The following is a 24697-nucleotide window of genomic DNA, read 5'->3' on the forward strand; positions in this document are numbered from 1 at the left end:
TTCAGTTCTGTGGTTATAGAACTAAGGTTCCCATTTCCTTACTGGCTGTCAGCCAATGCCCATTCTCAGCTTCTAGAGGTCATCCACATTCCTTGGCTCATGGGCCCGTCCATCTTCAAAGCCAGCAATAATGGACAGAATCTCTTTCATGCTTAGAATCTCTCCTTCCTCTTCCTCCATTGTCACATCACTCCGACCTTCTCTTCTGCCTTCTGCTTCTAACTTTAAGGCCTCATGTGATTAGATTGAGCCCACCTAGATAATCCAGGATAATCTCCCCATCTCAAGGTCCTTAAACTTAAGCACATTTGCAAAGAACTTTTTGTCATGTAAAGAAAATTTTATAGGTTCTGGGGATTAGGACGTGGACATATTTGGAGGGGTCATTATTCAACCTACCACATATATCAGTCAATATAAAGAAATTCTTTAGGGGTCACTAGTCACCAGCTCTGTAAACAGATCCAGAATTCCAATTTGGAATCAAGAGCTGTGATACTGAAATAGTAAAAATAAAATGTGGGGGAGGGGAAATATGGAGAAAGAAAAAGGGACTTGCAATTATAGATTTTGCTCTAAGATACAGAATGGCTGCACAATTTCCATGGAGCAATAGGAGTTAACAGATTAAATCATAACACCCAGAAAAGGAAGGCTTACATTGAAAATTCTGACAGGTTTCTAACAACAGGACTGCAGCCCTAGCAGGCACAGCTATAATAAGACCATATACTTTCCCTATGTATCTAATGACATTTTGCTGAGTTTCAAGCAGGAAGAAGCTGAGATCTCCTTAGAATATAAATCATGTCAAAAGTAAGAGTTAAACTCCAAAATAAATTAAGTAAAACTTAAAGTGACTTTTCTAAGCCTAGCACATAGACACAAATTAGGACCATATTGTACATAAACTGTGTGATGACAATATTCTGACAAACATGAAAATGTCTTCTTTAAATAGACAGCTATATTTTTCAGGATATTGAGCTAAAAAGAAAGAACATTTGTATAATGCAGTTTCAATCAAGGGCGCCTTAGTGACCACTATTATTTCTATATCATTTTTCTGCAATGTGTTTGGAAGTCTATATATATTGTGTTGATATAGCGATGGTGACTACATTGAGGCAGAGGACATGTATTCATTTACAAGTAAATGTCACTAATATCTAATGACATGCCACTCCAGAAGCTGAACATTTTCTTTAAGCAGCTGAATCATTTTATGCTTAAGATGCTCTAAACAATATTTTGGAGGGCATATGTTCCATTGGCTTCTTTTTGTTTAAAAAAATTTAAGCTCTCCATTTTAATCATCAGTGTAAAAAGAAAGAGGAAGGAAGTGCATGGGCAGTTTGAGGAACTAAAGGACAAAGAATAAAGTGTGTTTATGCCTAGAAAAACGGGTGTACTCTACAGTGCTGCCTTAGCAGCCTGAAACTATTCAGTGTCAACACATACGAATGAAAAGTGAACAACCATACATAATATTGCAAAACATTCCTCCGTTCCCCAAGTAATAAGCACATTTTTAAACTGTTTGCTATATAATAAGAATAATGATAATAGATACTTCAGAGCACTGTGAAGGTCAAATCAGATAATGTAGGTAAAACACTTGGCACTGTGTCAGGTACACATGTGAACACAAAGTATTTCAGATATACACAAAATTCCTCAATACATTTCAGTTATTGCTATTACTAATATAATTATGAAATATGACAACTGGTTAAATAATTGGTAAACATTCTTGTGTGCATAGCAAAGTGTTATTTCAAGACATTAACCTATATTTTCCTTGTTGCCATATTTTGTACTGGATATAACAAATAGATGATTGGCTTGTTTTTTGTCTTTGCATGAGTATTTTAATATTATATAAACTAGCTTTGTTTTGGGGGGCATGTAGAAAAAGGCCCATTTCAAAAAAGAAGAAAAGGCACTGAGGTTAAAAAACTGTTCATGATTACTTACTGTTCCCTTAATTTTGGTGAAGTGCTACTGATATTTAGTGTCTGGGGGATCAAGGATACTAAATATTTTATAATGCGTTGCATAGTCCCATAAAACAAAGACTTATTTTACCTAAAATGCCAATAGCATTTTAAATTCTTTTTTTTTAATTATTTATTTTTTGCTGTGTTGGGTCTTCGTTGCTGAGCGCGGGCTTTCTCTAGTTGCAGCGAGCGGGGGGCTACTCTTCGTTGCAGTGTGCATGCTTCTCACTGCGGTGGCTTCTCTTGTTGCAGAGCACAGGCTCTAGGTGCACGGGCTCAGTAACTGTGGCTCTCAGGCTCTAGAGTACGGGCTCAGTAGTGGTGGCACACAGGCTTAGTTGTTTCGCGGCATGTGGGATCTTCCCAGACCAGGGCTCGAACCCATGTCCCCTGCATTGGCAGGCGGATTCTTAACCACTATGCCACCAGGGAAGCCCCTAATAGCATTTTGAAGGAGGGGAAAATAAGAAAATGTTATGATCTGAGACTTTACCATCTTTACTATCACCATCTTGAACTCTGTGGTCAAAAATTTTAATCTCTCCCTTCCATAAATCTCAATTCCCTTGCCCTTCTCTAGTTTCATTGTACTCCCTTGGCTAAACACACCCTAGTTAAATCCAACTCTCTACCTTCTTTGTACCTGCAACTATTGAGCTGGATGTATTTGAAGAAACACGTAACACCTTGTTGACTGACCTCACATCAAATTCATGATCACTAAACTTATGTGACTCCTTAGTACTTCCTGGTCCATTTTCCTCCTATGTTCTTGCTTGCTATTTCATATTTTCTCCTTTCTTCTTCAAAATCCGAAATCCTCCTCCCATATCCTCATGCTCAACCATTTTCTATTTTTCTAAGAACATAAAAGCCAATAGAAGAAAACTTCAACCCTTCCCACCACTTCAAATCATGTCCAAGCATATGTCTGTATTTTTTTCCTAGAAAGAGAGGTCTATCATTGCTGTCTCCAAATCCTTTCTCCTCATTCTCTCATAAATCAACTCCAGTCAAATTTTTATACCCATCACTCTACTGAAAGTGCACTTTCCAAGGTCACCAGTAACACCCATTGCTAAATTCAATGGTCAATCCTCATTCTGTACGTTATTTGATCCATCAGTAGTATTTGACAGAGTTGTACACTCTTGATTAACTCAATTGGCTTTCAATACCCTCCTCTTCTGATTTTCCTTCTATCTTTCTGGCTATTCCTTCATAGTCTCCTTTCTGGTTTCTCCTCACTTTCTTAATGTCTAAGCATCGGAGTGTCCCAGGACTCAATCCTCAGATTTCTTCTCTTATCTCTCTTTTCTCGTGTTTGTGGTTATCATATCTAGTCTCCTAGCTTAACCGACATCTGTATTAAAGATTAAAACATTTTTTAGAAATTTAGTCTAGATGCCCTCCCTTCACTACACAGACAGACAGACAGACAGAAACACGCACTGAACTTCAGACCTGTATGACAATTATCATCTTAACATTTCTCCTTGGATATCTAAAAGGCATTTCTTACTTAATAGAACCAGCTAGGCTGAGCTCCTGATCTTCCTCCCAAAATATGCTCTTCCCTGTCTTCCTCACTGAAGTAAACGGTAACTCTATTCTTTCAGGTGTTCAGATTGATAACTTTGAAGTCATCCTCAATTCTCCTTTCTCTAAAATGTTCCACAACCAAACTCTCAACACATCTTTTTGGCTTTACCTTCAAAATAATCTATAATCAAATCACTTTTCATTACCTCCACTGCTACCACTCTGGTCCAAGCCATCATATCTACTGATCCGATGATTACAAAGCCTCTGGTCTCCCTATTTCTGTCCTGTCCTCTTCATTCTATTCTCAATGTAACAATCATATTGACCCTATTAAAATAGTTCAGATAATTACACTTTTGTGCTCAAAGGCTTCCTATTTCATTGTGAGAAAAATCCAAAGACATTATAATGACCTAAAGGTCTACAACATTACCCCATCCCCTTCTACATTCCCTCTCACTCACCACATAATGATTTTTTTAACATTCCAGGCATATTCATGTTTTAGGGCATTTGCAATTGCTTTACTCTTGCCTTAAGACCCTCTTGCCCAAGATAACCACATAGTTTGCTCCTATATCATTTTGATTTCTTTGAATAAATATTCTATCTAAAATTATAGCATCATCAACCTACCATCACTATTCCTATCCTCTTCCTTGATCTATTTCTCTCCTTAGCATTTTAAAAATTAATTAATTTTATTTTTATTTATTTTTGGCTGCATTGGGTCTTCATTGCTGTGCGCGGGCTTTCTCTAGTTGCGGTGAGCGGGGGCTACTCTTCGTTGCAGTACACAGGTTTCTCATGGCGGTGGCTTCTCTTGTTGCAGAGCACAGGATCTAGGTGCATGGGCTCCAGTAGTTGTGGCGTGTGGGCTCAGTATTTGTGGTTCATGAGCTTCATCGCTCCACGGCATGTGGGATCTTCCTGGACCAGGGCTCAAACCCATGTCCCCTGCATTAGCAGGGGACCAGGGCTCGAACCCATGTCCCCTGCATTAGCAGGCAGATTCTTAACCACTGTGCCACCAGGGAAGCCCTCTCCTTAGCATTTATAACCACCTAACATACTGTATTTTATGTACTTAATCAATTTTCTCTTTTCTAACTAGAAATAAGCTCTAGGAGGGCAGGGTTTTTTCTGTTGTATTCACTGCTCAGAGACTAGAAGGTTCCTGATAAATTAATATACACATCGGTCATCAAATGGTAATTTGCAATGATAATTCTCTTAAGTGTCTGTCTTGAGTACTTAGATCCAAGTAATAGTATAAAATTAAGAGGAATAGAAGAATCCTAGATAACCATCAGGAGAATGGGGGCCACAGTTGGAAAGACATTAATTGTGCATGAAAGACAGACTTCATCTATTCCACAGGTTTTTCTTAGGGCTGGATTTACTGCACTACTCAGTTACCTAGAGCAGGGGTCGCCAGAACTGGTTTTACAATTTTAGCAACAAAAATGCTTTTTAGGGTATATATACACATATATATGAGAATACATATATACATGCATGTGTATTGGGTTGGCCAAAAAGTTCTTTCGGGTCTTCCATAACATTTTACGAAAATCCCAAACAAACTTTTTTGGCCAACGCAATACATACATGTATCTGTACACTCTCTTTTTGTATGTCATGAACCCTATGGCAAAGAAAATTTGATATTTCTAATATTTGAAAAAAAACAAACAAACTATGAATTCTGGTGAATTTTGGTGATGCAAGCCAGGAGCTTTTGGCATTGGGATTGTGCTGGTTGGCATACAAGTGACAATTATCTCCTCTGTGCATTTCTAAGAAGTAAAGAGAGAAAGACACTTCTTCACTTTACTAGGTTTACCACTTCTTGACTTTACTAGGTTTACACAGAGTCTTCTGGAACACAAACTACTGTTTACTGGCCCAAATTTATTTTTCTCAAGGGATTTTTAGAAACATTTTTTGAAATGTGACAATATCTCTTTGCATCTGAGCTTCAGAACTAACTCTTCAAGTTATATATAGAGGCTGAACTGCCCCAAGCCCATAAATATGAAGCTGTCTTTGTCTGTGAATGACAGTCTAGAATAGTTTACATCCTGGAGTTTTCAGAAATTCTGACATTTGTTTAAACTTGTCTTCATTTTTTTCTCTATGAAAAGGCTATAAACCAGATCTCGTTAACAATCTTATTTCAAAATAGGAAACATCTCATGTTTTAATATGAACAGATTATTTTAAAAGAGGAAAGGTTTGAATTTATTCACAACTTGGTAAGAGATGATCTCCATGGAAAATGCGATGGAAACGTTTACAGGAGAAAGATTGTTGAGGTAAAGTAAGGTATAGTTCTCCATATTACTATGGTAGTCTTACTGAAGGTAGTCTGTTAACATTCTTTTCTCTACTTTAAAGGGAAGGCTGAATTCAACTCCAAGTAGAGTAGACAATGGCCAAAAAGATTTCTAAGACTGACCAAATGATTTGATATTCACGTGCATTCACATAATTACAAACCTAATAGATATAAACTGATTATAGAAACCAGATGTTGGGACTTGTATATGAAAGGAAGTAACTAAGATTCTAAAAATAGGTATTTTTTTATTCAAAACACACTCTTTGTATTTATCTACATTTTAAGAACATAATTATACAGCTTATTTTCCTGCTCCAAAATCTAATTTCAAAACAAAGGCCTTAACCCATGTTTAGGTACAATTTGTATTTCCAATAAGTACAATCTATACAAAGTATTCTCAATAACTTTAAAGTATTTTATAATTTTGCAACAAAAATCATGCATCATAAATGGAATATTAATAATGGCACTTTATATTAATGTTCTTTTATTATTTATTAAGTTAATACTCATTGTATTAATAAAATGAAATAATAATTCCCATTGAGAGTGAAAATGGATCTCTTATATCCCTCCATGATTCAATACTAACTAGCATTTGTCATGATAATACCTGTAGCTGTAATGTAGATTATTATATAATCCGAAGAAAATGTCTTTTGCATTTCAACTATTAATTAATACCTACTTGTAACACAGCATTATTCATTACACATTCCAGAGAAGCAAAAGTCTACTTATTGCAAAACTACCTCAAGGCTATTCAGATAACCATGTGTCTCCATCCTCATGTCAAGGAACATCATTTTAATTATAGGGATTACTTAATATTTATATAATGTGCCAGAATATGCTCAAGGCAGCCCTAATATATGAAAGGCATGTATTGCCCTAAAGGATATTCTCCTATCCTCAAACTGACATGAAAACAAAGAAGAACAGTTTTCAAAAATTATAAACAATGAAGTTTCTATCTCTACAATGGTGTTTATTCCATAGAATGTAGCTGCAGTTTACTGTAGTTGTACAACTAGAGACTCCATTCACTAGCTGATTTGTGGTTATTCATCACTTGTAAAACGGGATTTGCTTACTGATTCATGATTTCCATCATATATTGAGCTCATGTTTGCTCTGCACAGTAGGGCATCGACAACCATTATTGTCCTTGTTCATCCTGAATCAGTAGGCAGCAATTTGTTTATGGTCACTGATTCTGTTTCTTCTCTAGATACTTTTTAGAAACCAAAGAGAAAAATAAGTGATAAGCCTCTTCCTCCAGATTAAGTTAGTCAACTGGAATCTATCATATAATTTTGCATATTAAATCAAATTATTTTTATGGGAATATCAAGGGAAACCAAAGGGATAAATAATAATCCAGTTCCTATTACACACCAGATGTTTTATGTATTATTAAATGAAATCATCATGACAATTCTATGAGGTAGCATTTACAATCTCCATTTTATAAGTAAAGTTAGGATATGAAGTGAAAGTATTTTTCTAAAATCTCACAGCTAGTAAATGTTAGGTTTAAAAAACAAAATCAGGTCTGTTTGACTCCATCATTTTTGCTATTATACTACACAACCTTGAGAAATGTATATGGGCTGGGTACCCTAGCGTTCTCCAGAAATGCATTATTGTGGCAAGGAGTGGCAAAACGGTATTTCTAGTTACTTCTTACTGAGGAAAAAAAAAGACTTATGGATATGGGGGAGTGGTCTAAATCAGAAGCTTTGATATTGGGTTACATTTGCAGCTAGCATACTGTACATAACCCTTTATGAATCTATTGGGAATAAAAACCTCTAATTTGGATAATCCCTTGGGGTTCTATTCAGTCTTTTACCTCCTGGAAGATAACACAGGAGACAATCTAGATGATCTTAGGTTTGGTAATGAGATTTAAATACAATACTATAGTTATGAAAGAAAAATAAATAAGTGGGACTTTATTAAAATTAAAAATGATCTGCTCTGCAAAAGACACTGTCAAGAGAATGAGAAGCAAGTCACAGTTTGGGAGAAAATATTTTCAAAAGACATATCTGATAGAGAACTTATTACAAAACATACAAAGAACGTTTAAATCTCAGCAATAAAAATATCAACAATCCAGTTTAAAAAATGGGCAAAAATATGAACAGACTACTCACCAAAGATTTTATACAGATAGCAAGAAAGCATATGAAATGATGTTCAGCATCATACATCGTTAGAGAATCAAGAATTAAAACAATGAGAGACCACCACACACCAATTGGAACGCCTAATACCTATAACGTGAGACACCAAATACCGGCAACAATGTGGAACAACACGAACCCTCTTTCATTGTTGGTGGGAATGCAAAACAATACAGCTAAATTGGAAAGACACTGGCAGTTACATATAAAACTCAACATTCTCTTCCAATAACCTAAAGGGACTGAAAACTTAAGCCCACAAAAAATTCTATATCCACAGTAAAACCTACCTGTGGATGACTGCGGCAGCTTTATTCATTTTTGCCAAAACGTGGAAGCAACCAAGATGTCCTTTAGTAAGTGAATAGATAAATAAGTTGTAGTGTAGCCCCCAAATGGAGCATTTCTCAGCCCTGAAAAGCAATGAACTATCAATTCACCAAAAGAAATGAAGAAACCTTAAATGTATCTTGTTAATTGAAAGAAACCCACCAGGAAAGGCTACATACTTATGACTCCAACTACATGACAGTCTGAAAGACAAAACTATGGAGACAGTAAAGAAGAAAATGGCCTATCGCATCTTTGCCGCTTCTTCTAAAAAATATAGATTATGAAAGTAACACGTATATTGTCAAACAGGTGCTGCCAAAGCAGTGTCATGTCTATTCAGGGGATGCAGAGACATAGAAAGACAGCCAGACCCAGGACATCATAATAAACATTAAAAATGCTTTAAAATGCGTACACCTCTCTCCACGAGAATATTTTGGAAATCAGCAGACTAAACAGCACTAAGTCAAACATCTAAATTAAAAGCCACAGCTGACCAAATATTATTGTATCTGTTTATTATCTTGAAAGACAGCTGCTTCCTACGTGAAAGCAAATTAAACTTAGTTAACAAACTTCTTAAATTTGATGGCGTAAACTCAAAACTGATGTTTCAAAACAAATGTCACAATTTTAACTTACCTTGACCATTATGTAAATAACCTGCCCTTTTTCATGTGTTGCATAGGAAAATGGAAAGAGATCTGCACGGAAGTCAGGGGGTCATAACTCTAACGTCAGCCTGGTCTCTGACCTCTTCATCTCTCACAGCCTCAGCTTCCATTCCATGTACTCTCAACGTGCAAAATAGATAAATACACCTGGTCTAAGAAGGAAAGGGGCTCCCTGTCTGCTCCATGCCTCCTGTCCCAGCACAGGAAGACCACACAGAACACAGTGTGAAAACCATTTAATAGAATATGGCTCAAATGATTTCCAGTTCTGAAATTCTTTGTTTCTGCGTAAATATTCAAAACAGTATAACTCCCTCCTGATTCACAGAGAACAAGACTTTTACTCAAACAATGCTACTCAGGCTCATACAATTTGAGGGCTGGAAAAGAATTTGGCAGACTATTCAGGTCATCTGCCTGGCTCTGAATGGATGTGGCCTTAAATGATCCCAGAATTATTTTTTACAATATTTAGAAAATCCAGACAGGTACTTCTGGAGAAATCCCAACCAAGTTCTTTTCCTACAGCTTCAAAACTTTTTTATTTAGGAGAATTCTACCTCTATTTCCTCTTGTTCATCTTCTATGGAAACAGAAATAATAACTATTCACATAGAGCGTCTATTTATTCACTCTACAGGGGATTATTAAGCTCCTAAACAGCAGTAAGCAATCTCCTAAGTCCTAGAAGTACAAAGGTGAACAGAAACCAGTTGCATCCAGGAACTCACAGTTTAGGGAGGAATATTTCTGTGTGCGGGGTGGTGGGAAGTCTCAGGGAAAGAGCACAAAGGAAGACCTAACTCAGCCTGTCCTGGGAGATGGGTCAGAAAATTTTCCTATAGAAATCAATGCTTGAACTGCATTCTGAAGGATGAATACAAGTTAGTCACTCAGGAAAATGTACAAGAGAATCTCAGACAAAAGGAAAATGTGAGATAGGAAAGTATGAGAGAGCATGGAATACATATGGGCATTTGAATGGCTGGACCACAGAGTTCCTTCCTGAGTACAAGACAAGAATTGTCTCAGAGACCTCAATGTATCGTTAAGACAGTGTGGTGGACTGAGGCAATCAAATTTGAGTTTTATAAAGATCTTCCTCCATCAGGTATGTGAATAAAGTATTAGAATGGGAAGGCTGGAGGTAGAAAGTTAGGTGGCTTTTTCTGTAATTTAGGTAAGAAATGATGTGGGCTCAACACTGACTATTCAGTGTCTTAAATCATTTTAGTTGCTCTGCTCTGAAACCTCCCACATTTTCTATGGCTGGGTGTAGGTATCATCAAGGCATCTGGACATGGACAATAGCTCAGCTGAGAAACACTTGTTTTTTCAATTGGTATCAAGTAGCCTCTTTACCATACTTTGTAGAGTTGTTATTTCATTGTTAGTAGTCAGCTGATTGTATTATTCTGTTTGGTGTTAGAATCATAAAATTTTAAATCTGCAAGAGACTTTCTAATTCATTTGGTCTGTTTGTTTTCATACCATGTTTCTCCAAAACCTAGTTTTCTTTTGGGGAAACCACTGATGAGGCTATGGAATAAAATGCAGACAGAGCTCCTGGCCTTGTCACCCAGTACAACCAGGACCGGCCCTGCCAGTCACTGTAACCAGCACCGTTCCTGTCTCCCCTGGTAACCAGCACCAGCCCTGTCACCCACTTGAATGATTTTTCTTGATTTTGTGTGTTCTAATTAAGATTTTGTTTGCAACACAGGATCTGTTGCTAAAGTTATAACCTCTCCCTAACTTCACCAATAAAAAATTCAAACACAAGGAAGTTAAGGGTCTTGCTTGTGTTTATACTTAGCTAGTGAGCAACAGAGCTCAAGTAGCAAAACTGTTAACACATTCAGGAAGCGTTGGAACCTCTTCTAGAACCTGAAACTGTCCTTAATCCCCAAGTCATATTCTGATCTTGCCAAGCTTCCTCATTCCGGGTATCCATGGCAGGGCATTTCAGACTTCCTGTTAAAAAAGAACACAGCTTATTTCTAAGAGTCATTTTCTTCCCATGTGAGTGTGTATGTTTGTGCGTATTGTGTGTGTGTGTTTCTATTTGTAATGACATGGATATACAGATTTGGATTTACACATCTTGTTGTAGCTAAGAAATTATTATAATAGGGTTCCATTGCACAGGCTAAACTATTACTATTGGGTAAAAAAAAGCCAACCTCTGAATTCAGAGTAAAGCATGCGACAGGATTTTTTTTTTTTTTTTTAAGCTTTGGGAAGTTTCACTCTCTGGAATCATCTACAGATACTTAATTCATCAGCAGTAATTTTTTAAAGTAATCATAAAAGAGTGGCTCTCAAAATTTTATGCGTAAAGAATCACTTGGGGAGGTTGTTTAAAAATGTAGTGGTCATAAGGATCATTCTCAGCATAGTTTATATTCTCTTTAGCCTAAATATCTTTCACCAGGCACAAAGTTCATGTGTTTGGCACAATAGAAAGTTATTTCTTGTTCCAAACACTTACTCTATCCTTCATCCTCCAAATATCTGCTAGACAGTGAGATCCATTAAACTGCTGTGTTGTTTCCTGTGTAAAAGTTTCTCATCAAGAGCAGAATTAAGATTAGATATTAACATAATCAAATTTTATCTCTACATGTGTTTTGAAAGAAAAGCAAAAAGTATTCTGACTTTTATAAAAAACCATCACATCTTAATTTAAAATTATTTGATATAAGACAATGCCCCTATTCATTTTTTTCCCCTGTGATGATAAGTAAAAATAAGCTTAAGGCAGTAAATGGCCTCGGAGACCTTCAATGGCCTGCCAAGCTTTGTGCTTGTGGGTTATTTCCAGTTCCATTTCATTATAAAGGACTTATTTCAAGGACACTGGGGCCGATAATCATGTCAAGCCCAGCCTCAGAAGAAAACTGGAAAAAAGAATATTTACTCAAAGACCAAACCACCTCTTGATAGATTTGGACTAGAAGAGAGAGGTCCCAATAGATAGTTACTTTCTAAATCAAAACACCCTAAAAAATGAAATATATATAAGCAGATTCTTCTTTTCCTTTTCTGCTCTATTTCTCCCTTCCTTCCTTCTGTCCTTCCTTCTTTCCTTCCTTCTTTCCTTCCTTCCTTCCCTTCCTTCCTTCCTTCCTTCCTGCCTCTTTTCCTTTCTCCCTCCCTTCCTTTCCTCTCCTGTCCTTTCCTTTCCTTCCTTTCTTTATGGGTAGTTTTTCTAAAAGTTCAATGAATAATGTCTGACCTCAAAATAGGCCCACTAATACTGAGTGCTTATTATTTATCAAGCAATGTCTTAAGTGCTGTATATGTATTAAATCCTCAAAATAATTCTGCTGAAATGGGTATTAGTATTATCTCCACTTTACACATGAGGAAGCAGTGGCACAAAAAAACTAAATAACTATATTATATGATCCCACAGCTATTGTCTGTAAGAACTAAAGTCAACATAATTCCCTATTCCTATGTTAAGGCTGGGAGCAAGCATAATTTCTAACCCCTATTGCTGAAATACTTATGATAAGAGCTCTGGGACTTGCTTCAGTGTGGTGGAGGGAGGGAGGTGTAGGGGAATAGGTGTGATTATAGTTGAAATAAGATCGTCCATGAGTAGATAATTGGTGAAGCTGGATGGTAGGTTCACTATAATAGTCTCACTACCTTGTATATGCTTGAAACATTTTATTATAAAAAGATAAAAATATATGGAAAACTAACTAACTAAATAATTCTGCAAACAAGCTCCAAGAACACCTGGTTCCTGGACAGTGATCTGTCTCAACCAGCTTACTTATATACTAATAGCATGCTCTTCAACACTTCAAGACCCTTGTGACAAATCCAAAACTATGGTATCATAAATTCTGACCACTTGCCTGCAATACGAGATGCACCCTGAAGTCAGCCAACCTTTCCCCTACTGGGATACTGCCCACGAGTATCCTCCTCTGTTCTTTCCTTTCCTTCTGAGACACTACTAAGACTTTGTCAAGGTGACTGTTGTTTTCCCTTACTTCAGTAACTTCATAAACTTAGTTTTGCTTGGTGAATACGTTTTTTCAGGATATATTTGGGAGGTTGGCAACTGACCGCTGTCTAATAATTATTAGGAATTAGAAGGCTGTATTTTGTTATAGACATAATAACCTGTTCTCCTCTAATTCTTCTCAAACCAGAGATATCACTACAGCAGAATAAGGAAATTGATATCAACCTTCAGTAACTACTTAAAGAATTTTTGACATTTCCTTAAAATAGAAATCCAAAAACTAAAGAATTTAGGCTTGTGTGATTCTTAAAGAAAGAGCTTTACAAAAGTTCTCTACAAATAACGTCTCTGACTAGTTTCCCTAACTCACACCAAATACAAATTGTGAGATTTAAATTGTGAGGATTAAAATACTTAATTTTTAAAAAAACAGTTGTTTGTATATTACAAACTTCATTAATGTAAAAAAAATATTGTTATTCTGAAATTTTACTCAATCAGGAGACCAAGACTGGGCAATTAAAACACCAAAAACAACAAACAAAAACTAAGACAAAAAACAAAACTGGAAAAAAAACCTAGTTATCTTAGAATGATGTAGCTTTCCTGATAAAGGAAACGTCACATGGTAAATATTTCAGGTGTGAACACACAAGGCACAAGGAGGTCCGGTTTCTTTGGAAATAGCTGTAAATATATTCATCTGAGTAAAACAATCATCTGTGTCTAGTCATGCATGCTCTCTGCTCCCGTGGCTGTCACTGTTGTCGATCTGAACTTCAGAGGTAATGGCCTCATGATTCAAGGAAACTGCTGAAGTGTGTACTCAGGCTTCAGCTGAAGAGATGGGTTCATTTATCATCATAATAAGCTATTACCATCGAGAGGTCACAACTCATTGAAGAGACAGTCAGTCTAATTGGATCAATTCCATCAGCTTTCGAGGTGCCTCAAGGAGATAAGCACTCTTTCACAGGTAATTTTCAATCACCCAGCAAACTACCTGTTCAATAATTCATCACATTTCAGATTGGGATCTTATCACATAGCTCCTTTTTCCATGTGGCAAATGTTGAATTTTAACTACTTGGAATCTCCGACCTAGGTAATAGAGGGAGAGCTTCAGAAAAAGTAAGGTGAGAGAGTGTCTGCTTTACTCGGCTACTACTGTTGGAAGTGACGAGAAGACCTCAGTAATATAAATGTAAGCTTTATGCTTCCCCAACATGCCGTGCTGACAATAACAGAATTTCCTGAAACTACCTGGTAAGATAAGAGTGCTATTGGAATCCTTGTGATTAATTAAGCATGACAACCATTTTTAGCTTATAGAATTGAGGCACTTAAGTGATCACATCAAAGCAATAACCTTTACAACAAAGTCTAGAATAGAAAATTAATAGGTTATAATAGATCAAAATAAAAACAGACTGTTACTTAAAATATCTTATTTTACAACTTTGACAGTATTACAATCTTGAGTGGGGCAGTAGATAGTCTCTGAGGCAAACTCACCTCAAATCAAATGCTGGCTGTGACTTTAAATAGCTAAGTTACCTTATAATTACAAGCATATTATTTTTCTCCACTATTTTTTACACAAATGGTGGTCATATATACACTATTCTACTTCTAGGTTTAATTACTTAACCATATACCTTGGATCATTCCATATTCGTAGACAAAGAACTTCTTTTCTTATTTACAGTTTTATAGTGTTTGACTGTGTGTATGTACCAAAATTCGCTTAATCAGTCTCTTGGTGACAGACATTTTTGTGTTTATCACAAACATTTATAAATGAATAACTTCGCATTTCACACGTTTATATATACCAGTAGGAAAAACTTCCCAGAGGAGAAATATATAAGCACATGTGCATTTGTAACTTTGCTAAAGATTTCTAAATTAGTTTTCTTGGATTGCATCAATATCTGTCTCCACTACCAATATTATAAGATCTTTGTCGTTTGAAAATCTTACTAATACTGTACTATCCATTTTGCCATTTTGTTGTCTTTTCCAAGATAAATGACAATTTCTCAGTGTAGTTGTATTATGAGTCAGGTTGTACATTGTTTCATACACCTAAGAGCCATCTGTATTCCTTTTCTATGAACTGTTCATTCATATCTGTTGCCCATTTCTTCATTGAACTGTTGGTCTTTCTTATCAATTTCTATAACTTCTTTAGATATTAGATTAGCCTTTTGTTTGCTATAAATTAAAACAAAATGAAAATATCAAATTTTAAAAATAATTGATATTTTACTTGATTTGTTTGCTAAGGCTGCCACAACAAAACCATAAACTAAGTGTCTTAATAAACAGAAATTCATTGTCTCACAGTTCTCAAGGATACAAGTCCAAAATCAAGGTGTTGGCAGTGTTGGTTCCTTCTGAAGGCTGTGAGAAAAGGATCTGTTTTAGGCCTCTCTCCTTGGCTTGTATGGCTGTCTTCATGTTCACATGGCATTCTCCTTGTAGGAATATCTGTCTCCAAATGTTCCCTTTTTATAAGGATATCAGTCATATCGAGTTTGGGTCTACCTTAATGACCTCATTTTAACTTGGTACATTATAGCTGCAGGGTATTGATGCTGTTTATAATGCCTATAAAATTAACTTCCCTAATCAGTTATTGATGGACAGAAATCTTAAATCCCTTTAAATATTTCAGTAAAGCAGGAATAGTTAGATACTTATCACATCATTTACTTGGAAAGACATGAAGCGATGCTTGTTTGCTTTATTTTGGTACCTTCAAGATAAAATGCAAAACACTCTGCAGGTTTCTCAAAAATCTAGATAACTGATTTAATTTTTTCACATTTCCGTAAAGCTGCTGTTTAAGTCACATAATCTACTTACTTGCTGAAATTAACTCTCTGTAATTGTCCATTTTTATTTTTAATGCTACCTTATCTTTACCACCACCAGATGCTATATCAGATAGCAATAATAAGCAAGGGACAAAGTGTTTTAACAAGTGTCTTATACTGATACAAAGATTACCTCTGTATAAATTTATACCTCTGTATAAATTCCAATCCTTGACATTTACTGAACAGCTTCTGCATGCTAAGGGCATTTTTGAGGGCTTTGTACTATTCTGAGGAGGTGCTGGAACTCTCAATTTGCAGATATTGAAAGTAAGTCTCAACTAAATAATGGGATGTGTCCAAGATTACAAAACTAATAAGGAAGAGATGCAGCATTTGAATCAGATCTGTGAAAGGCATAAGGATCAAAACACTGAAAATAACTTACCAGAGCCTCCCCATGCATAAATAATAGCTTTCAATCAAGAGCAAGATGGTGGGAAAGGATGGGACACAGATAGGTATAGAAAATGAAAATGAAGAAAGAAAATAAGTACTCCTTTGGTAGTCCACAATCAAGATGTCAGCAGGATTGGTCTCCTCTGAGGGCTGTGAGAGAAGGAGCTGCTCCAGGCCTCTCTCCTTTGCTTACAGATGGCCATCTTCCTTCTATACATATCTGTATTCCATCCTTCCCCACCATCTTGCTCTTCTCCCACTACCACCAATTAAACAGCATACACTGGGTTACATACAAAAACCCAGTAGATAAAACACTCTGGCCATGATAGGTTCAGAAAGGGCATAATACTGCCCTCCTAAACTACAACAGCAATAGTTGGTGGGTCTGATCTATTGCAAGTGGCAGAGGCCAGCACACTGGAGGTTTGTCCCACAAGGACTTGGGCTAGTACATCAGAACCAGCAATCCACTGGTTTCCTATAGCTCTTCACTGAGTTGCACATGAAACATGGGTGTAAAAGTGTTATTGAAAAGGATATAGTAAAAATGTAAAGTTTTTCATTAAGATTTGATTGAAACTTTCAAATTGATGGTGGTTTTGCTTTCTTTACTTTTGAGATAAGGAATGGGGGTTTCATGGTCTTCCATTTTATAATTCCAAATAAAAAATTATACAGAGTACCCAAATTTCTGTTTTCACCTTGTGTGTTTTGTTGTTCATTTGATAATCATTGTGTTAAGCCCCAAGGCTAAAGAGGTGACCAGCCTGAGGTCCCATGGTAGGTGGCAATCCGTGGAGAAAGCATTATTATTTACCTTTTGTGTTACTCTTAGTTTCTTTTTGTAGGGACAAATTTCATCTGCTATCATATTCCTTTTACTGGAAGAACTGTCTACATTTCTTCTAGTGATATGTTGGTGAAAAAGTATCTCAGCCTTTATTTCTCTGGAATACTCTTTGTTTTGCCTTCCGTTTTCAAAGGTATTTTGGCCTGGTAAAAATTCTAGATTAATAATTTTTGTTTGTTTGCTGTTGTTTCTTTCCCCCCAATATTTTTAAATATTTCTGTACTGTATTCTGGCTCTTGTGATGTCTAAGAATCTTCTATCTTATCTTTGTTCTTCTGTACATGTTGTGTCTTTCTTTCTCTGGCTGCTTTTAAGATCTTCTCTTTATCTCGACCACTGTTTGTTTTTCTACTAATTTGATTCTGATGTACTTTGACATTATTTCCTTATCATTTTGGGTCTGTTTCTGATTTTTCTCCTGGTTATGGCTCATATGCCCCTGCTCGTTTACATGCTTGGTCATTTTTTATTTGATGCCAGACATGATAGATTTTACATTCTTGGGTGATGAATTTTGTTGTAATTAATTAAGTAGTATTGGATTTTGCTCTGGTATGCAGTTTTGGAATAAACTGGTTTATTTTAAGGTCAGCTTTTAAGATTTGTTAAGGTGGGTTAGAGCAGCCTGTAGTCTGGGTCTAATTTAGCCCTATTACTAGGACAGTATTAAGTATTTTACTGAAGTCGTCTCTATTATGACACTGTTCCCCTTTAGGTGGTGGGAAAATGAGCTAGGAATTGTTTCTCATTACTTTTTGGTAGTTCTTCCATCAATATTAGATAGGTAGTTTTCTGCAATCCAAATCAGTATTCAGCCAGGTTGAAAGTTCCCTTTACATCTTTACAGATATCTGGATTGATTCTCTCTTCTCTTCTCTTCTCTTTTCTCTCTCGCTCTCTCTCTCTCTCTCTCTCTCTCTCTCATTTTCTCTCCACCTTCCTCTTCCCTAATATTCTGTCCCACAAGTTCTAGCTTCCTGGGCTTCCCTGAACTCCAATCTCCCTCTTTCAAACAACGTTGTTTGGGTTTTCCCTCAGTGCATTTCACCTTGGAAACTACACCCAGGCAACAATCTTGGCAGCTGTTAAGCCTGAACTCATCTATTTCTTTTTTCTCAGGGATCACAGTCCTACACCATCTGCTGTCCAGTGTCTAAAAACTCTTGTTTGACACTTTTTCTCAAGTTTTCTTGTTGTTTAAGAAACGTTTATTCAATCATGGTCAGAAGCAAAAATCCAAGGTATTGCCTTTGAAAAGCTTTTTTAGTATGATTTTTGAAATTGTAGTCTTTGATTCAATTAGAGTTTATTTTTATGAATAATATGAGGTAGAGATGGTTATTTTTTTTCCTCTTTAGATAACCAATGGTACCAGTAGCATTTATTATATGGTCTACCTTATTCTCATTGATCTGCAATATCTGTTTTGTTAAAAATCAAGTATCCATATATGCATGGGATATTTCTGGGCTATTTTTTTCAGCTCCATTGAGCATTTTTAACCCATTTTCTCACCAACAGCACTTTGTCTCACTCATTATTTCTTTTTTAAAATGAGTCCTAAGTCTTTATATCAGGGAAGTTTTGATTAATACTCCATTTCCGGCTTTCTTTAGGATTTCCTTTAATTATTTTTGGCCCTTTGGTTTTCTGTATAGATTCTATCCTTGGTACTTTTATTACTTATCGCTATTATAAAGCACTTCTTTTTTTGTTAAGTTTTTTTCTTTTTAATTGCAGTATCGTTGCTTTACAATATTGTGTTAGTTTCTACTGCACAGCAAAGTGAATCAGCTGTTCGTATACATATATCCCCTCTTTTCTGGATTTCCTTCCCATGTAGGTCACCACAGAGCACTGAGTAGAGTTCCTTGTCCTATACAGTAGGTTCTCATTAGTTATCTATTTTATACATAGTATCAGTAATGTATATATGTCAATCCCAATCTCCCAATTCATCCCAACACCCCGCCCCTTCCCCCTTGGTGTCCATACGTTTGTTCTCGATGTCTGTGTCTCTATTTCTGCTTTGTAAACAAGATAGTCTATATAGAGGACTTATTTTTAAAGTGTTGTTTTAACTGATTTTTGCTGATGTAAAGAAACACAATCGACTTCTATATATTAACTTTGTATACAGTTTCTTTCTTGATTCACCTATTAATAATTTATCTTCTGAGTTCACAAAGCAGATAATCATATCATCTACAAATGACAGTTTTATTTCTTCCCTTTCGATCTCTGTATCTTTTATTTTTTATCTTACTGCACTGTCCAAGTATTCTAGTACAATGTTAAATAAAAGTGGTCAGAGTGAAAATTGTTTGCAATCTTAAAGAATTCTTTCAACATAGATGCTATTCATTTTTGTGGACATAATCTTCATCAGATGAAGAAGTGCCTTTCCAATCCTAGTCTGCAAAATTTTTAAAACATCATGAATCGTTATTTAATTTTAACTATTTCTTTTTCTACCTCTATTGAAATATTTTTTTCCCCTCTCCTTTAATCAGTCAATATTGTCAATTACTTACACTGACTTTTTGATATTAAACTAACATTGAATTCCTATGATAAAAGTAACCTGGCCAATTTAGTTTTACCATTTTTATACATTATGGATTCTGATTGTTCATGCTTTGGTTAGGATGTTTGCATCTATTTTCATGAATGAGTTTGAACAGGGATTCCCTTTTTCATACCTCCCTGATATCCAGCATATTAAGCCACATAAAACTGCTTGAGGAGTAGTCCTCACTGTTCTGTTCTCTGGAAACCTTGTAAGATTGAAAAAAAAAAATTAAGGTTTGAAATGTGACTGAACAAACTAAATAGAAGTAAACAAAATACTTATTTTATTTATGGGAAGAACATTTTGGCTACTGATTCAATTGCTTTAATATTCATATCACTTTTCACATTTTTCAGCTTGAGTCAGTTTTATTAATTTTCATTATTCTAGAAATTTGACTTTGAGTCCTCATAGGTAGGCTAATTTTGCATTGTAGACATTACCAGAACTATGGGCAATAAATGAGTTCTTGAATTCTTTTGTTTGCTTTTTAATAATATCTTTCCTCATTTGCCCCTAACAATTCATTTGGTTTATTCTTGACAACAGATCTTCTTCTAGTACTACCCCATTACCAAATCATTTTTTATATGATCTCATTTATGGAATAAAAATTCAATCACAGTTGATTTATCGTATTTACTTTTATGGCCCTACCATTCACCACATACATAATACTTTCTTAATTAATCCATTAAATCTAAGACTTAAATTGAAGGACATTAAGGATGAGGGAGAGAGTTCGACCTTTACTTCTGAATAATTTTGAGGAATGTGGAACAAAGAAGTCAGAAATACAAATTATGCTGCTAAAAGGAGAGTGGATCATGCTTATTAGTAAGTTTTTAGTTTTTTTTTTAACCAAGATTGAAATCATCTTTCAATTCTAACTTAATCCCAACTCAAGAGTCATTTCTGAGCAATCTAATGAAAACTATTCTGTTGTTGTTAAAAATGTAGCACTGATCACAAAATATTTGTGAAGTTCCTTTTATGTAACAAGGCCTACCCTGTCCTGTAAATCTCAAACATCAATCTCCTTCAAATCCACAGCTTTAATTAGGGATCTTAGGGGTAGAACTGAAAGTCAAGCAAACACAGCAAAGAAATACCAGAGATTACTTTTAGAACCAGACACTATTTTGTCCACAGACTCATAATGTGCATCTTAAGCTAAACTATAGGTATTCTTGGCAACTACATGAAACAATTTACAAGTTTCTCTAAGCTAGAAACAGAAAAAGATAGTATAATGTTGTAGAAAATAAGCATTGTTTTGTAAAGACCACATCACACAAGATTAATTTAATAACACTCAGAGAGAGATTTTCAAACCTTAATCGTAATGTGGGAACAGTAGATAGGCCAAGCCAGATTCTCAGGGAACTTTACAGATGGGAAGAGAATTGCTTTTGGAAGCTGCACTATCTATTTCAGACCACTAGGGTAACCTTAAGTAAATGACCTTTCAATGTTCCAATAGCACTTAGTTTACTAAAGCAGTAAATTATTCCAACTCTGAAATACCCAAACTGTTTCTCAATAGCTGTAGCCTGTAGCAAATCAGCAGGACTCTTTGTCCTCTAACTCTTTCCATTCCTGCCTAGTTTCATGCTTAAACAACTGCCCTAAAACTAAGCATTAACATGTGCCAAGTATTTTGAAAATAAGCTGCTGCCTAGTAGAGCCCTGTGGGTGCCTGACTTAATTCTCTTTGAATTATCTAGAATGGAGGAGGGCAAGGAATTAACACTCGATTGTGACAATTGTGCTAAATACTCAATCACATATGAGAAAACAAACATTTTCAAGATTGCTCTTGAGGAACCAACTCATAGTTGAGATTGTAATCCAGCAAGACCCTCTGGGGCCTTCTCGGGACAGACCCCTTCCCCCATGTCCTCTGCTGGCCTCTTGTTTGTAGAAAAGCTGTAGGCTCCCAGGCCTCCCCTGAGTCACAAACCCTGGCTCAAGAATTAATGACTGAAAGGATGTGAACATGTAGTGACAAAAATAGCAGTTGGGCCAGGAGAATTGGTAAGAATTTAAACAATAAATCAGCCGTATGACAGTCACAGAATCTTTAGTTCCTCCCTGAAGCACCTAGATAACTGCATCTGATGCACATTTCCTGAGTTGTTTTACAGATGCTAAAACCCCCACCAAATGGAAGAAGTTAACTACTTAATGACCATAAGCATGTAGCCCCCAGACCTACTGAACCTGAAGATTGATAATGTTAAGCCCTGTGACACTAGCCTGTTATCTTGCCATCAACCAATCAGAGAATTGTGCACAGGCTGATCACACACCAGGCAACTCCCCTCCATCACTTTGCCTTTAAAATCACTTCGAGGATTTTGGGTCTTTTGAGCGTGAGCCACCCCATTCTCCTTGCTTGGCCCTGCAATAAACCTTCCTCCGCTCCAAACTCTGATGTTTTAGTTTGTTTGGCTTCACTGTGTGTTGGACACAAACACTTGCAATTGACAACAAGATCATGGAAATTTTTTAAATGGGTAGTATAAAAATGTGCTACCTTTTCCTAGGCCTCATCCACTATCCACATACATAACTATATTCACTTAGGTACTCCTCATTAGTCCATAGAGGAACTGTAGTCAATAAAAATGTTTCTTAAGATGAAAAGTATTCCTTTGCTAAATTGGCTAGTGCTCTTGAGTTTAATTATGATCAGGCAGGTTTCTATGTTAGCAAAGTGTATCCCAAGTGAGAATAGCTTTATTATTTGGGGTTAGGTTACCCAAAAAAAGGAAGACTGGCATGTGGCACCTTCATTATAACAATATGTACAACACATCTCCCTTCTGTTATAAGTGGACTTATAATCAAGTAACTTGGAAAATGTTTGAAAACTGGTTATATAAATATTTAGGAAAAGCTAATAGCATCTCATAAATATATACATTTTTTGACTTAGGAATTAACAATAAAAAGGCAGAGGAGGGATTATGTACCCACAGCCCCCTGGTCATGGATGTAAACAAAATTCTGTATTTAAGCAGATGTACTAGTTTCTTGATATACTATTTCTGTCAGATTCTGGCAATGGCTCTGATTCCTACAGCAATTACTGGTGAAGAACTTAGCCTCAACTATTTAGAAAAATGGCTTTACTGGATTTACAAACAAGGCCTTACAATTTTCCATTTCCTTAGCAAGATATTAAATCAACCAAGCTAAGCATGTCATCATGACTGTAATTTATGTGATATGACATGACAGTTAAGATGTACTGTGGTAATTTGTGAGAGTTGGCAGTATTATTGTAGTATCAAAAATTTATATGGTTCAGTTATTAAGGCGAATTGTTTCATTCATACTGAGATATCTGACTGTAAACCACAGAGGGATTTCACATTACATTAAAAAATGTCTTCCATATTCAAACAATTTGCACACCCTGTTATGATTATTTTGTTCACTGAATGGAAACTGAAGCACAGACAAGCACAGCTTTTTGATGTGAAAATGATCTGTGGGGGACATGAAGTACTTCGTTGTGGGTGGATATAAGAAGCAGTTCAGCCAGGATAAGGGAAGTTATCTTTGGGAACCAACAACTACGAACAGGATGTCCAAATCCTTTGCTCTGATGCTATTTAATACCGCTTTTGCTTGCTTTCCTTCTGTCAGTTTGATTTTCAGCCAACAGAAAGAAAAAGCATATGACCAAAGAAGAAATGATGGAAAATATGGTAAAGAATATTCTATTTAAAAACTATCTGTAAGTAAATTTCTCCATTGTAAGAAAAGTAAGACCTCTGAAACTCATCCAATGGCTCTTCTCTAAACTCCTCAGAGCAGTTAGAAAAAAGACAGTTTATGTATGTATTTATCTTTTTGGCAATTTTAAGCTATAAACATTCAAGTCGTATGTGCTATTTTATTCCTGTCAGGGATTCAGGAAGCTCCTAAATAGAATAGGATAGAATGACTTCTTGTTGGAAAGGGCTTTGAAGTAAAAGTTTAATTGGATTTTATTACAGATAGAAAATTTTATGCAATATACACTGTCTCTTTAAAAATACATATTCAATGAAAATGTGTTTTATTCATTTACACATTTTTCATAATGGTATTCAGAAGCTTGTAAAAATAAGAAACAGGCCACGAATTAAAATGTTTTCAGTCAGCTAAAACCACTAGTTCCCATTCATATGAACTAGTAAGGTTTTCTATCTCAATACTCACACGCCACTATTAATATATTTTAATTTATTTAATCAATGAAGATTTCTTCAAAAGTAATGCTATATTCTTACAGGTGAAAACTAGGCTTAAATAGCATCAACTTGCTAACGAATTTTTCTCGGACTGTCACAATTTCTGGTGTGATTAGCTGACTTAACTATTAGCTGAAAAGGTATTAAGTTCCACAGACCAAGCAAATATTCCCCCTTAGAATTACTATATCAAATTTTGTTTCCAACAAATTGTTAAGCAAAATAAAATAAAATAAAATGATAAAAGCCAAGCAACCTATCTAGATAAAGTTAATCCACAACAGGCTGGGGTGGGGGGGGGAAGCACCTGCGTTTCTGAGATTGCCACATTTGTTTATCTGTGTGTGTTTTTATATGTGTGTGAGTGGGCTTGGAAACAAACATGTGCTTTCAGTCTGGCACTTCTCTTAGGGTAGTTCTCTTCCTGAGCTCCAGGAAATATGGTGTTTATATAAGCTTCATGGCAAGCATTAAATTAGTTGTGTAATAAATTTCATTTCCAGTTAACATTCAGACATGGTAGAAAAAGTAGCTCTCTTGAATATCAGTTTTGAAATGAAATAGAAACGGATGAGAAAAACTTCAGTAAGTATTGCACCATAGACAACTCTAGAAAAACAGCTATTTCAGGTAAACATAACACCGTCTCTTCCAATATCTATAATTTG

The 24697-nt window shown here is 35.8% G+C and overlaps 1 protein-coding gene across 1 annotated transcript in view; it reads right to left on the reverse strand.

The window, feature by feature from the left end:
* The window catches only part of LAMA2 (laminin subunit alpha 2), a 603102-nt gene that overhangs the window by 277528 nt on the left and 300877 nt on the right, over nucleotides 1-24697 (reverse strand). The gene's annotated exons all lie outside the window — the stretch shown is intronic.

The sequence above is a fragment of the Leucopleurus acutus genome, assembly GCF_964270905.1.
Source record: "Leucopleurus acutus genome assembly, chromosome: 15".
NCBI lineage: Eukaryota > Metazoa > Chordata > Mammalia > Artiodactyla > Delphinidae > Leucopleurus > Leucopleurus acutus.